The 12,533-nt window shown below is 41.4% G+C and overlaps 1 long non-coding RNA gene across 22 annotated transcripts in view; it reads left to right on the top strand.

Moving 5' to 3' along the window:
* LOC129211046 (uncharacterized) overlaps window positions 1–12,533 on the top strand; it is a 36,834-nt gene that overhangs the window by 17,374 nt on the left and 6,927 nt on the right. For 14 of the 22 annotated variants that reach the window (XR_008578728.1, XR_008578732.1, XR_008578729.1 and 11 more), the window contains 4 exons: window positions 550–735; window positions 3,515–3,814; window positions 4,085–7,382; window positions 8,003–8,157. This is a non-coding gene — a long non-coding RNA (uncharacterized LOC129211046). Of the gene's footprint in view, window positions 1–424; window positions 736–3,514; window positions 3,815–4,084; window positions 7,383–8,002; window positions 8,158–12,533 lie in introns of all 22 variants that reach the window. The other 8 variants (XR_008578727.1, XR_008578733.1, XR_008578746.1 and 5 more) reach the window with 7 other exon arrangements.

Below are 12,533 nucleotides of genomic sequence, written 5' to 3'. Positions count from 1 at the left end.
TGCTAGCACAAACTCCAGCTTGGCTTCAGAGTCCTACATCACTCATAATCTAATTAGAAATCAGAGCAGAGCTGAAGCAGCATTCTTTGTGGATTCTTGGGCAGCAAATAGGGATACTTGTCTTTTGTTTCCCTCCTGGATTGCATCGTTCACAAGCTTTCACACCACATCTCTAAAGGTGGTTAGGTGCCTCAAGATGTTGACAGGCATGAAGGACAAGATTATTTAGGTGCCTACCGCGGGTGATTTCAAATGGAATTAAGCAACTGGATGTTACTGGGGGGGGGGAGAAGCAAAAAAAAAAGCTTCCAGTGCCTATGAAAAGCTCTAATTTGTTGTCCTAAACTCAGCAACGTGGGTGATGTTTTTCCAGGGTAAAAATGCCTCTGGGTACGTTTACTGAAGTCTGCTAATTTTTACCCAGGTTGGCGAGTACTGGGTTTTGGGCGGCTCAGCCAGCTCCTCCCTGGCGGGGCACGGTGGTGGCGTGCGCTCCGGTTGCTTCCCAAGAGACAGGGAAAATAGTAAAGAACGTGGGATTCCCCACAGGAGTTTGGAAGATGTCCACGTCTACGACAATGGTGAGGATTGGGCCAAAATCCAGATCCAGACCCGGATTCCTCCATCTGAGTAGTCCTATCTCGACCTACAACTGCTGACGAATCACAGCGACGTGGACCTTTCTCTCTCCTTACTCCCCAGCACCAGATCACCAAGGGGGCCTGAGATAATACTGTGAGTAAGAGACACTTTTTTCCTCACGCCAAATGATTCATTGTGAAACTTCAGATTTTGAAATAACAAGGTCAAAATGGCCTGTATCTGCAGTGCCAGGGCTTGGGGAATGTTCCTGCAGTTTGTACGCCCAAAGCTAGATGCACAGGGAAACATCTTGTGATATGTGCTGTAATCACCTGATACCCAAGAAAATTGAGAATTAATTATTTCTCTTTGACGCAAACAAATATTTGTCTCCCAAAGACTCCATTCATTAAAACTGCCATTGAATCCAGGATTGAAGCCATTGTTATTAATCCTAAATGAATTCAAGTTTGTCTACCATGAACAAAGCTGCTTGCCATCTGATAATCCAAATTTGCTCAGGAAAAAAGAATGAGCAAATGTTAGAAGCAGCAGGTGAAATCATACCACAGTTATTAAGCCTTCTTTCAGGGGAAGCACAGGATAGATTAAATTGTTATGTTAGGCCATGTTGTGAGTCCATGCCAATTTTGTTTGAGATCTTATCTTAGCTCAGAACTGTTTCCTCCCAAATTAAACTAAATGCTGAAGACATGAGAAGCATATTGACCCAAAGATTCAAAACTTTGGACTCAGCAGCCTTCTGATCTTTTGTCCACAGAATATCGCGTTGTAAAGCTGTGGAATATTAAATAATCATGATTATCTTCAACTTGCCTAAGATCATTTGTCATGTTGAAACACTGGCATGGTTTTTCCTGACTGTTTTTTTTCAGAACAAGACAGTGATTCTGCCTGAAAGCTGGTTTCATTTGCCACTGATCTTACGGACTGTGGTCCTATACTAATATTAAGTCTCATACACTAACTACGGTCTGTAATTCTGTCTCTGGTGCTCTTAATCTCTCTTTTGCAAACACCATTGTCCAATAAAGCAACAGACAACAATCTTACAACCAAAACAACTGAACTATGCTGGTACTTTGATCAGCTGTTATCATGCAGAAGCAGTTCTCGAGATTCCGAAATGCAGTGTAATTCACCTGGGATAAGGAATCAAATTTAAAAATGAGCTGAACAGACATTTTTAGGAATAAGTAAGTTTCTAAATAAATCAGCTTTTTAATTCCATCTTTTCTATATTAGTACTGTAAATCAATATAGTCTACACTCGGAGAAACCAGATGAGTTTGAATTGTCATAATTAAATACCATCCTATTTCTTGCAGCACAGCCAAACAAGGAGTTTTACTCCTGACACAAGAGTTTTCTCAAGTAGGGACAACTTACTAACTTATTACAGCAATGATTTAAGCTCCAAGTGGTTCCATCATTTTTTAGAAAACAAATCTCAACCAAAATGCACAGCACAATTCATCCCCAGTGTCAGGGCACTGAAGAGATAGAGTTTTAGAAGAAATAATATTGTTTAGATGCTTTTTAAATACAAACATAATGATGATACATGAAATAATGCGATCTACTCAGCCGGACTTCCAGTTACCTACGTGCAAACTGGGTGTTCATTCATCACTTCATTCACCTCAGCTGTAATGTTCGTTGGTGGGAGACATTAACACTCAGCCCTAAGTTTGAATGGGAAGAAAAACAAGGAGAGTGCAAAGCTGTATATTAGCTTAGACAAGTAGGATGACATTGCCAGCCTGAATTTGTTGATGACACCAGGCATTAAGCAAGTAAATCTTTAGTCACTGAAGCAACAGTTCACTTTCAGTAATGACATCCAGGAGGCAACACAGTGGATTTACAACAGCGGGCACCTATTACTAATAATGTCCAGTTAGTCCCAACCACAAAATAGTGATTCAAAATGGAGGTTTACCTTTCCCTGGAATTTTTTCTTTTTTTTTTTCTTTATCTTATTTTAGTCTCATTTCAAATGTTCGAATGGGTTTGAATTTTTTTTTTTTTATGGTAGTGGGAAAGGATTTTTTTTGTCTGTGAAGCATTGTGCTCACAGACTCATTTGGGCAATTTCCATTCTCACCTAGCAAAGACTGTGAGATGTTCACTGGTACAAAAGCACCCAGCTCCCAGTCTGGGGTTTGTACGGGAGGTCAGGCCTTTCTGGGGGCTGTGGTTTGTTCCCATTTGTACCAGGTATCAGTGACTTAACAGCGGTTTCTCCTAAATCATCGGACGTTGCAGATCCACACACACACGGTGAGCTCACGTGCTGAAAACAGAAATGTGTTGAGCAGCCATCATGGTTCTTTGTCCCATCTAAATTGTTTGGCTCCCCTTCTGCAGGCTTTTCTTTCCATACATCCTAATTCTACCATCCTTTTCCCCTAATAACAACATAAATGAGCACTCTATAGGTGTAATTACGATAATAGTTCTTTTACTGCAAATACTAGAAGACTGTAACCTGTAATTCACTTTTTCTGATACTCTTCTATTCTAACACTAGACATGTTATTTTAAAATGTCTAGGACCTGAAAGCGAAATTTATATAGTGATATATAATAGCAATGGAAACTAAACCTCCTCTTTAGCTCAGTCTTTAGAGCTATGTCGCATCTCTTTGCCAGTTGGTGCCTTGTTCACCTATAAATATCATACCCACCACTCCCATAATGGTTCCAATATCAGAGTTAAACAGGAGGAAGTAAGATACGTCTCCATCTGTTTAATTTAAGGTAAGACTCTATGAAAACCCATGACATACTACCACGCAATGTCTTCTCTTGCATTATTCCACGGCAAATTCAGGGGCAATAAGGGCACTTACTTCTCCACAGTGAATCTGCCATCTCTCTTGTAACACTAGCTATCCTCCTTTTCCAGGGATGAGCCACCACAAGACCACGACTGGAAAGCGTGGGGACCGAGCACACCGAGAGACGGTTGATGCAGCTGGTTCCCTGTCTGTTGCTGGGTGGTGGCTCAGCTCTCGGTCATGGCACAAACTACCAGAGGCTGGAGAAACATCGCATGAACTGCTCCTGCCCTGGTTCCCCCTTGTCAGTCCTCCATGCTGTATGAAGCCCTGAGAACCAAGCCAACCTGAGTGCATGGCCAGGCGTTTGCTTCTCTCGTGGTCTATTCCTGAAGCACAGTGCAAAGTTTCATCCTTTGCTTCTGCAGGTAGGAGCTCAATCTAATTTACAGATTTAGTGTTAGTGATGAGCAAGACAATAATGCTAAAATAACCCATACGAACCATTGCCCTCTTCTAGAACTGACATTGTTTCTCTCTGTTTTCTGGATGAAGCAGCCAGCACAAGGAGGGCATGCTGGCACACATCCCACTTGATAGCCAAAAAGAACAAACTGACAAACATTTTTAATATACTGCAGCTTATCAACATCCCAGTGAATAAAGGGTGAATGATATTTTCCATTGGTTATTCATAGATGTACATGGATATGCTGATAAACTGCCATTTAGTCCAGAGGCTGGACAAAAATAAATCACTGGATAAAGTACATTATTCCTAGTGAAAACCTTCATGGAACATGTTCTTGCCCCAAAGCCCTCCTGGAATAGGCACAGTAATGCTCCCTGAGACCTGGCAGCCCTTCTAAGTGAGCATATGGTCTGCTCCGCTCTTGCAGTACCGGTGCACGGTGAGTAAACAGGCAGCGATGTCAGAGCAAACAGGAGGCTGTTTAATAGCATGAAATTCTGTAGCTACTTCAAACTTCATCAGTACTTCAGAAATGGATTCCCTTTCTCTGCTGGAGTGTGCACCGTTTGCAGGAGAGGTAGGAGAAAACTGAGACAATCTCTTTGGGGGTGGATGGTGTCTGTAGCCATGTCCCATAAAGCTGATGCTGCTGAGAAAGGGTCCTGGCGTGTCAGAAGTTGCATTTTCTGGTGATGCTCCATTGCCTTCCTCATTGTTCTGAGATGTCTCCTGATGCAATGTAACTTGCACGGTAATTGGATTAGAGAGAGGGACCCGAAGGTAAAAATCCCACTGTTAACCCAGGCTGGCGAAGGACAGAACATTAGCTGCAGTAATTGTATTTCTGAGGGAGTCAACAAAGCCAGGCGCGTCAACGCTAGCGAGCAGATCTGGTCCTGCCTCTGTGCTTCTTGCACTGGCAGAACATTGCGCTGAAATCACTGGAGTAGGGATCGGGCCAGGAATGAGCGGCTGAGTTGCAAAGCAAATTAATTCCTGCCAAAAAAGTTCAGCTATGCTCAGAAGTATGTAAAGTGTCTGATTTGAGAAGTGTCAAGTAGCATTTGTGACCAATTATCCAAGATGAAGGGGGCAGAGCTATGTTTACATGTACTAATCTTCAGCCAAAGTTTGAAAACTCCAATTCATGGACACGCATCAAATTTCCTTTCCAGGCTTGGCATTTGCCTGTATGCACGCACGCACATTGCTTGGGGATGACAGGAAAACATGATTACCACTTGCAAATAATACAAATAAAAAGAAAAAAAAAGTGAGGGGAGCTGCCATGCAGCAGCAGCATGGTAATTAAGTCTATACTGTGATATGTGAAAAAAACCCATGGACCTCTGTATGAGTAAAATAATAGCTTTATCAGCTGAGCTGAAATATGATGTGTGGTGTGTCTGTATTGTTATTTTTCCACAACCTCTGAAATCCTGGGAAAAGATCTACACAAAAGAATAAGAAGTAAAAGCTGCCTCTGCCACCTTCTGTTTAATTAACACAGGTATACCAATTTAATGCAATTAATCAAGATAGGGATTAAACAGTAACTCAGAGTTGACAATGACAATGTTGCCATTGCTATGGCATAGAAGGGGTACAAAATGGTAGTGGTGACTAGAAACACTGTAAGAACAAACTGGCTGGAGTTTTTGGGTGAGTTTTAGAGATTTATGCAGATCTGTTGAAATCTAGGGGCAGCTGATTTTTCATGTGGCCAAGTGTTTATCTGCCCCTGCCCTTCCCTTTCCCCTCTCAGACCTTCCAGAGTAACCCCCAGAGTGGCAACAACTTTTAAAATGATTTCTCTTTCTTCTAACAGGTTTCTGATGCTAAAGGTCTGACCTTAAAATGAGCGGTGCATAGGGCAAGAATGGGTACCGCAGTGAGCTTCTGGCCTTCAACCCTTCCAAATACAGCTATTTTGGTAACCAGAACAGTGTATTCATGATAGGTGAGGGAACAGAGCCTTCCAGGGAAGGATTTCTCAGCACATTAACTCTATCAGTGCTGGTTGCTGTGTCCCTATGCAGGTTTCCTGTGTCTATTTAAGACCCTAAATGCAGATTTGCAGAAGTCTGCAGCTTTCTGCAAATTCATGGCCATACTTCAGTGCCTGCTGTGCCTAAAAACTGAACCATTCTTGCTGGGGATGTCCATGTAGATCTGGGGAGAACTGCAATCACATGCCCTGTAAGCAGTTCAGGCTTGGATTTCTTGTCCGCAGGAGAGGCACAGCCTGGTTTGCTGCAATGCAACTGTCCTCATTAATGTATTTCAAGCCCTGATGTACTGAGACCACCACGGTGGGGTAAGAAGATGGTTGAGTTTTCCGGGCTCATTCTCGTGGCTTAAGAACGTTAAATTGGGTGATAATGAGTAGTAACCATGTCCCTTTTTATGGTGAAGTTGACACTTGCCTTCTAGTAAACAGACACAGAGATGACCCTCCTCATTTCGCACAGGTCACCAAACAGCCCCTGGGATGGTGAGGGTTATTGGCCATTTACCAAACGCGGTTTGACTGGGGTTCATGGGTGAGAGATGAAAGGCACTATATTGCATTACCAGTCCCTGGGGCCAGCCGGTCTCCCTAAAGCAGCATTTCATTTAGCAAGGCAACTGCTGGCCCATGGGAATTGGAGAGCTAAGAAAAAGAGGACGCAGTTTCAACTGCAAATGCTTCCTTAGGGCAGATGTCTTAAAGCCACGCTCAAACTCGCTGCTTCAGTGTCACAATAGTTGCTCCAGGACATTTAATGGCCAGCAGATTTTCCCCATAATTAATTTCCCCTTCTTACCAAAACATCCATTAGGTTACTCCTGGTGCTTCTGCCTCTGCCCTGTTCTGTTTTGCTCCCTCTCCCTGGGGACATGCCCCGTACCTGGGGCAAGCCCAACGCCGCAGGTATGAACTGTTACCTTTTCTAAGAGCTTCAAAATCTAGGCAGCATGTGCCTTCCCTGTCTCCCAGATGAAACAAGCGGCCTTGGTACCACACTTAGAGCTGTTGGGAGCTTGGGAGGAGAGAGGCGTTCTCCTGAACTTCCCAACTGTTTTCAATGTCCTAGAGCTGAGACGCTGACTGATTTTTGTGGCTACAGTGGAGTGGTCCTTGCTATCGGGGCAGTCCTTTTTACAGATGATGGATGCAGTGCTTAATGCTGCAATAGTTACAGGAAGGAGGACTGCTCAGACCAAGAATTCAGCCTGGACCCATCCTGAATTTCTTATGATCTCAAAATCCAATGTTGTTCCAAATTCATTAGCACTGGTCAAAATCCTCTTTCGCTTTTCTCCCTTGCTGTTTGTGACGTGAATCGTGAGACCTTCAGAAGTTGCGTTTGTTGTCTGATAGTTTTACATCATGGTTGTAATAGTGCATCTGTCGAGTCAGCAGTTCTTTCCGTGTTTGTTTGTTTATTTAATATTACATTTCCAGCAAGTTCTTGTTACCCAGTTCCTGCTGACGCCCAGGGAACAGGCACAAGTCAGCTCAGAAAATGAACGACTGGAAGGTAAGTGAAACGAATAGTAAATGCAGGCCATTCATGTGACAGGATCTGATTCATTTTTATGCCAGGGAGATTTTTTTTTAAATGGGACTTCTCCCAGTGGAGAGCTCATGATGCTCAAGGCCTGCTTCACTATAAAGACAATACATAATTATTCAGAGCTTATTATTATTTTTTTATCACTCATTTTCCAGTCAGACGGAGTGAGGGCACAGATGAGATCAGGACCTAGTTTATAGCCAGATTGTACAGTACACGGTACTGTAAGAGCCCTATAAAAGGTGTTAACTGTCTGCTTTGTGGAGGCAGACAAATGCACCCAGGCTGAAGGTTGAAGTTACTGGTCTAAGATGGCAGCAAAAAGGGGGATTCAAGCCTGAGACCCTCTGTCCCAGGATCTTGCTGCTTGGTGCTTTAGGCATCTTCTATTTTTTTTTACACTTATTTTGAATCGCTAAACAATGAATTGAATAAATGCCATGTCCTTTGAAGCACTATTTATTGTATTTATAGAAAACAGATTATCTGTTCTCTCAGGCTAGTGGAAATTATTAAGAGTGATAAACTCATCAGAAAAAAATGCAGGTTGGGTGTGATGGAGAAACTTGTGTTTTATTCCGCAGTGCCGTCTTCATCTCTGGTTTTGGCATGACAGACTATGTGGTCTCAGTGAGACTGTGCCATCTTGTTCCCTGCTTTCAGGCTGGGTTCACAAGCTGGATTTCAAAGAAGCAACTTTGATGCAGAGATGTGACTGGAATAGGAACAGTATTCCAGGGTAAGTGGATTTTTGTTTAATTTGGGTTTTATACAATGTATAAAGTCCATACAAAGTCTGTCGTTAATCCCAGCCTAGTTGTGAAACTGCATTTGACCTCTACTTGTTCAATCCAATAAAGCATACCTGTATACCACAGCAACACCTGCTCTATTTATATATTAAAATTATTTTACCAGGTTAGCCCTTTGGGATTTAGCATTTCATTCATAAAGGATTCTATAACACACACCAGTTGCACTTTCTCTCTACTTTCTGATGAATTGGGTGAGTTTTCTTATGCCTATTTATATTTTAATTTATTGTAACACTTGTTACTTTCTTATTTGAACAACTGAGACTTCTACAAAAATAATAAAAGCTAAAAAATAACTCTCAAAGACTGAATGGATACTCATCATATTTTTCTCTTTAGTACTTGCGAGTCTTGGGTTATCTTATGCTACTACAAAGAGTTGACTGCTCTTTGTTAGTTTTGCTCAGACACAGAAGGCAGTGAGAACAGATAATGTGTGTTACAGGTTTCTTTACAGATGAAACCAATGAAGTGTCCTGAAGTCTAATAGCTACTCAATACCAGCAACTTGTATGACCCTCTGTGCTACTACTGCTGCTTTGAACCAATTTATTTAGTCATTTTGACTTTACTCAGACACATTCCTTCCTGCTGCAACAGCAGTGATACAGGAGGGTGTGTTTTAAACCACGCAGTCATTTCCATCCTGGATTTCATGAGGGGTTATTCTTGTCTCAGAGATGAATCATTCAAATATCCTTCTACAGATTCCAGGTGAGTTATTCACATTTAGATGCTTCCAAGTAACACACAGAAAGGTGCTGAGAAAATGATGAGTCTCTGCCTAGTCAAAAAAAAAAAAAAAGCTCAGCAAAAGTAGATCCAAGCAAATTACATGTACTAGTGCTCAAAATCTTTCTAAGGACATCTGGGGCCAAAGGGCTTCTACCTTCAAAATGCGTGGCCAACAGGGATGCACAGTACTTGCTTTACTGACTGACCCATCAGCTGCTCTCTGTCCCCAGAAACAGTTCAGGAAATGACTGAAAGTATCTGAAGATATAAAAAGGATAATTAAGTTTCATTGTGGGAGTAAGAGGGTAATCTGTCCAGACAAATCTAGGACCTAGTATTGAAAACTGTGGTATCTGAATATAAAAAATGAGTAATTTTGAATAAAGATGTCTATCAGGACTGTAAATTCAGAGAGTAAAAAAGTAGCTTTGCTTAATAGACCATCTCTCTCTCCATCTTCCTCTAACTCATTTTCTTGTTCTCTTTCTCCCTTTTGTGTTATTGCAAAAAATGCATGTAAAATCTGATACCGAGACTGCTTTAGCTTCATTTCAGTCTTCTCCAAATGTTTTGTTCCACTGTGAAGATTCCCCCTACGAGATAACCTTAGCCATGACTGCTCTAGGCTTGCGGGGCCACTTATCTGCAGAGAGAACAGCTATATTTTGAGGAGTCTCTGAGGTAGCCAGGTCCCCACTCTTCTGAGGCTCTTGAAGATGTTTTTGAGCTGGCATGAGAAATCACCTGGGACTCAGAGCAGATCACAAGGTGCTTAGGACAGTATTTTCTCTGTGCCTTTTTTTGCTGAGCAGAATTGCTGCACTATAAACAAATGTGAGTTTTGCCTCATTCTTAGATACTGTGAGTTATGAAAGCCCACTCCAGATGTAATGAATGTATAGATCATTTTGACCAGATAATAATCTATTAGTAAATAATGTTCCCTGAAAATGTGTAGGTGAAATAAAGAACTTCTTGCTACTATTGCTGTATTGGTATCAAGGATTACTGATGAGGCCAACATGATCCTGAAGCTTTGTGCTACTGATGCTTAAATAACAATGCAGAACTAACTACAGGGTTTGGTTAGCAAATTCCTCCCTGGATTAGGATATTCAGGATATATACTGCTGGAAACTGAACCCAAAACTCTACAAAGCTTACCTGTCCCTAGACTTCATCACCAGCCCCAAACTTGGGTTCACTGCCATGCTCACTAACATTTATAAAACTTTTCCATTAGGCTCCCTGATTTTGGTAGTGATATTAATAAGCAAATCACACGGCAATTTTCAGAATGAGTATGACTCTGATATAGCAAACCCCTATAACATCTATGACTCTTCTTCATTGTCCACGGAGGAAGCCCAAGGATACCAGGCCAAGACCTATGTCCAACTGTCAGCACAGTCTCTAGGCCATGGGAAGGTCAGTTTTAAAGAAGATGGCATTTATGGGACAGCTGTGTGACACATGCTACAGTGTCCAGAGATTGGAGTCTATGTATTTTGCTCTAAATCTAGAGAGGAAGTCACTAGGAAAAAAAGGGAAAGAAGCACAGGGGAATAAAAGTACTTTTGAAAGAGAAGAAATCTACATTTCAATGAAAATCCTTTCAAGGCATTTCAAATAAGAGTCTGAGAGAAATAATTACAAAGTTTGGAGAGAAAGAACGTTAGCTTTGATATCTTTTTCTTCTATGAAGCAATTAAAATAAGCAATTTTTCAAATACTAAGCAGAAAATTACTAATGGCTGAACCCAAAAGCTTTCATTTCCTTCTTGGGGCCTTTATTCTTCTAAAAAAAGACAAAAAAAATGTGAAGGTGGTTTTCCAGATAGATTAATGCATAAAGCAGTCGCTAGTTGGATGTCATAAAAACTACAGCAGCATAGAATAGCTGAGATTAAGAGCTAGATTTAAATCATGCAACAGTCCAGTTAATATCAATGTCTAATTAAGAAATGCATAAGAAGTCTGTAATGTTGATTTGATGGAGAAAAACTCTAATAGGGTTTCTTTTGGAATTTTCCATTTCAATTGCTGTGTAGACTTTTAATGGATGTCCTATCCAGTCTTTGGTATTAGCAGGAATCATCCTCAAATTAAAACCAAGGCCTAAAATGGAACACAGGTAGACAAATTAGCTCGTCTGGGAAGCAGTCTGGGTAGAATGACAATGTGAGCTCAAGTCGAAATTTTAGCACAAATAAAAGAGAACAAATGTCTCAAATCTGGCGTGGAAACCCTATCTGCTTATCGTTTCAAACAATTTTAAACCCTGTAATTTTAAACAATGCAATGTTAACCCATTTCCCCACCTCTCTAAGCCTGCCGAAATCCCTGACAATTCATACTTAGAAATCCAGACCACTAAGCATTATTAATTAGTCTTTTTAAACAGGAAGGCTTTCTATAGTTATGTATATTAACAGTATGTAGAGGTGGGCTCTTCTTTGCTTGCAATGGGATTTAGAGCGCACAGTTCCCTATCGCTATCAATGAACGCCCTTAATCTCCCGCTCCTCTCTGGGTAACTAAAGCTCTTAAACTCTTTGAGCAAAACTGAACCTGCGGCATCCGCTGTGTCACACAGATCATCCGGGATGTTTGGTCTGTAGGTATGAAAGGGGAACTGGTTTATGCTGCATGTCACTAACCCCCTAAAGTTGTTAAACTAGGAGCAGGGTGACTGTTAGTATGCACAAATCCATGTTGCAAAGATGAAGAAAGCATAGCGCTGGATTAAAGCAGCAGTGTATATGTTATCACCACTTCGTTGTTGACCCAACAAATCCAGACGGAATTATCTCAAGAATCCTGGAAGATGGCAAACTCAAAATAACCCCTCTGACCCAGGCAGGAGGCACACTGGGGAGTAATTTTTAAGTTCATTAGAAGACATTAAAATACAATACATTGGCCATGGTAAAGCGAGACATATGATTCCATCTGTCTAGATATTTCTTTCTAGTACTAAATCCATCCAGAGACCTTTCAGAATTATATCATTAAGTCTTGCCACTTCACTTAGCAAACAGAGAGTGGAAAAGACTGGAGGTAAAATCAGAATAACAGTGAAAGTTTGGCTCTTCCGAGTCACTGTCATTGCCTGAAATGTCACGGTCCAAATTAATGCCCGGCATTACTCCATTGACCAATGAGGCACAAATATGTCACATTAAATAGTGATACCATGGCCTTGGGGGATGCCCCAAGAATTTTTTTCCTTGAAAGAGATGGGAACTAGGATGTTCTCAGGCATCCGCCTTCTGAATGATGCAAAAGGTTTAATGTGGGGACATTCAGGTCCCTCACAGGAATCAGATTTGTTTACCCTGTATGGCTGGTGAGGTACCATGGGTAAAGATGCTTCTAGATGATTGCTCAGATGGAGTACTCCTTTAGCTAGGTGCTTTGTCTGCAACCTTTGTTGGATTTATGCAATACTTAAAAAAGAGCATGAAGCAGGCTGTCTTTTGCAAAAACATGCAACAGACATAAATAAACAAACCTTAACTTGTCCAACACACTTGAGAACCACAAATTCTGTTACAGTTTTGCT

The sequence above is a fragment of the Grus americana genome, chromosome 10 (assembly GCF_028858705.1).
Source record: "Grus americana isolate bGruAme1 chromosome 10, bGruAme1.mat, whole genome shotgun sequence".
NCBI lineage: Eukaryota > Metazoa > Chordata > Aves > Gruiformes > Gruidae > Grus > Grus americana.
The sequence above is the reverse complement of the archived record's forward strand: the minus strand, read 5'-3'. Positions and strand labels throughout refer to the sequence as shown.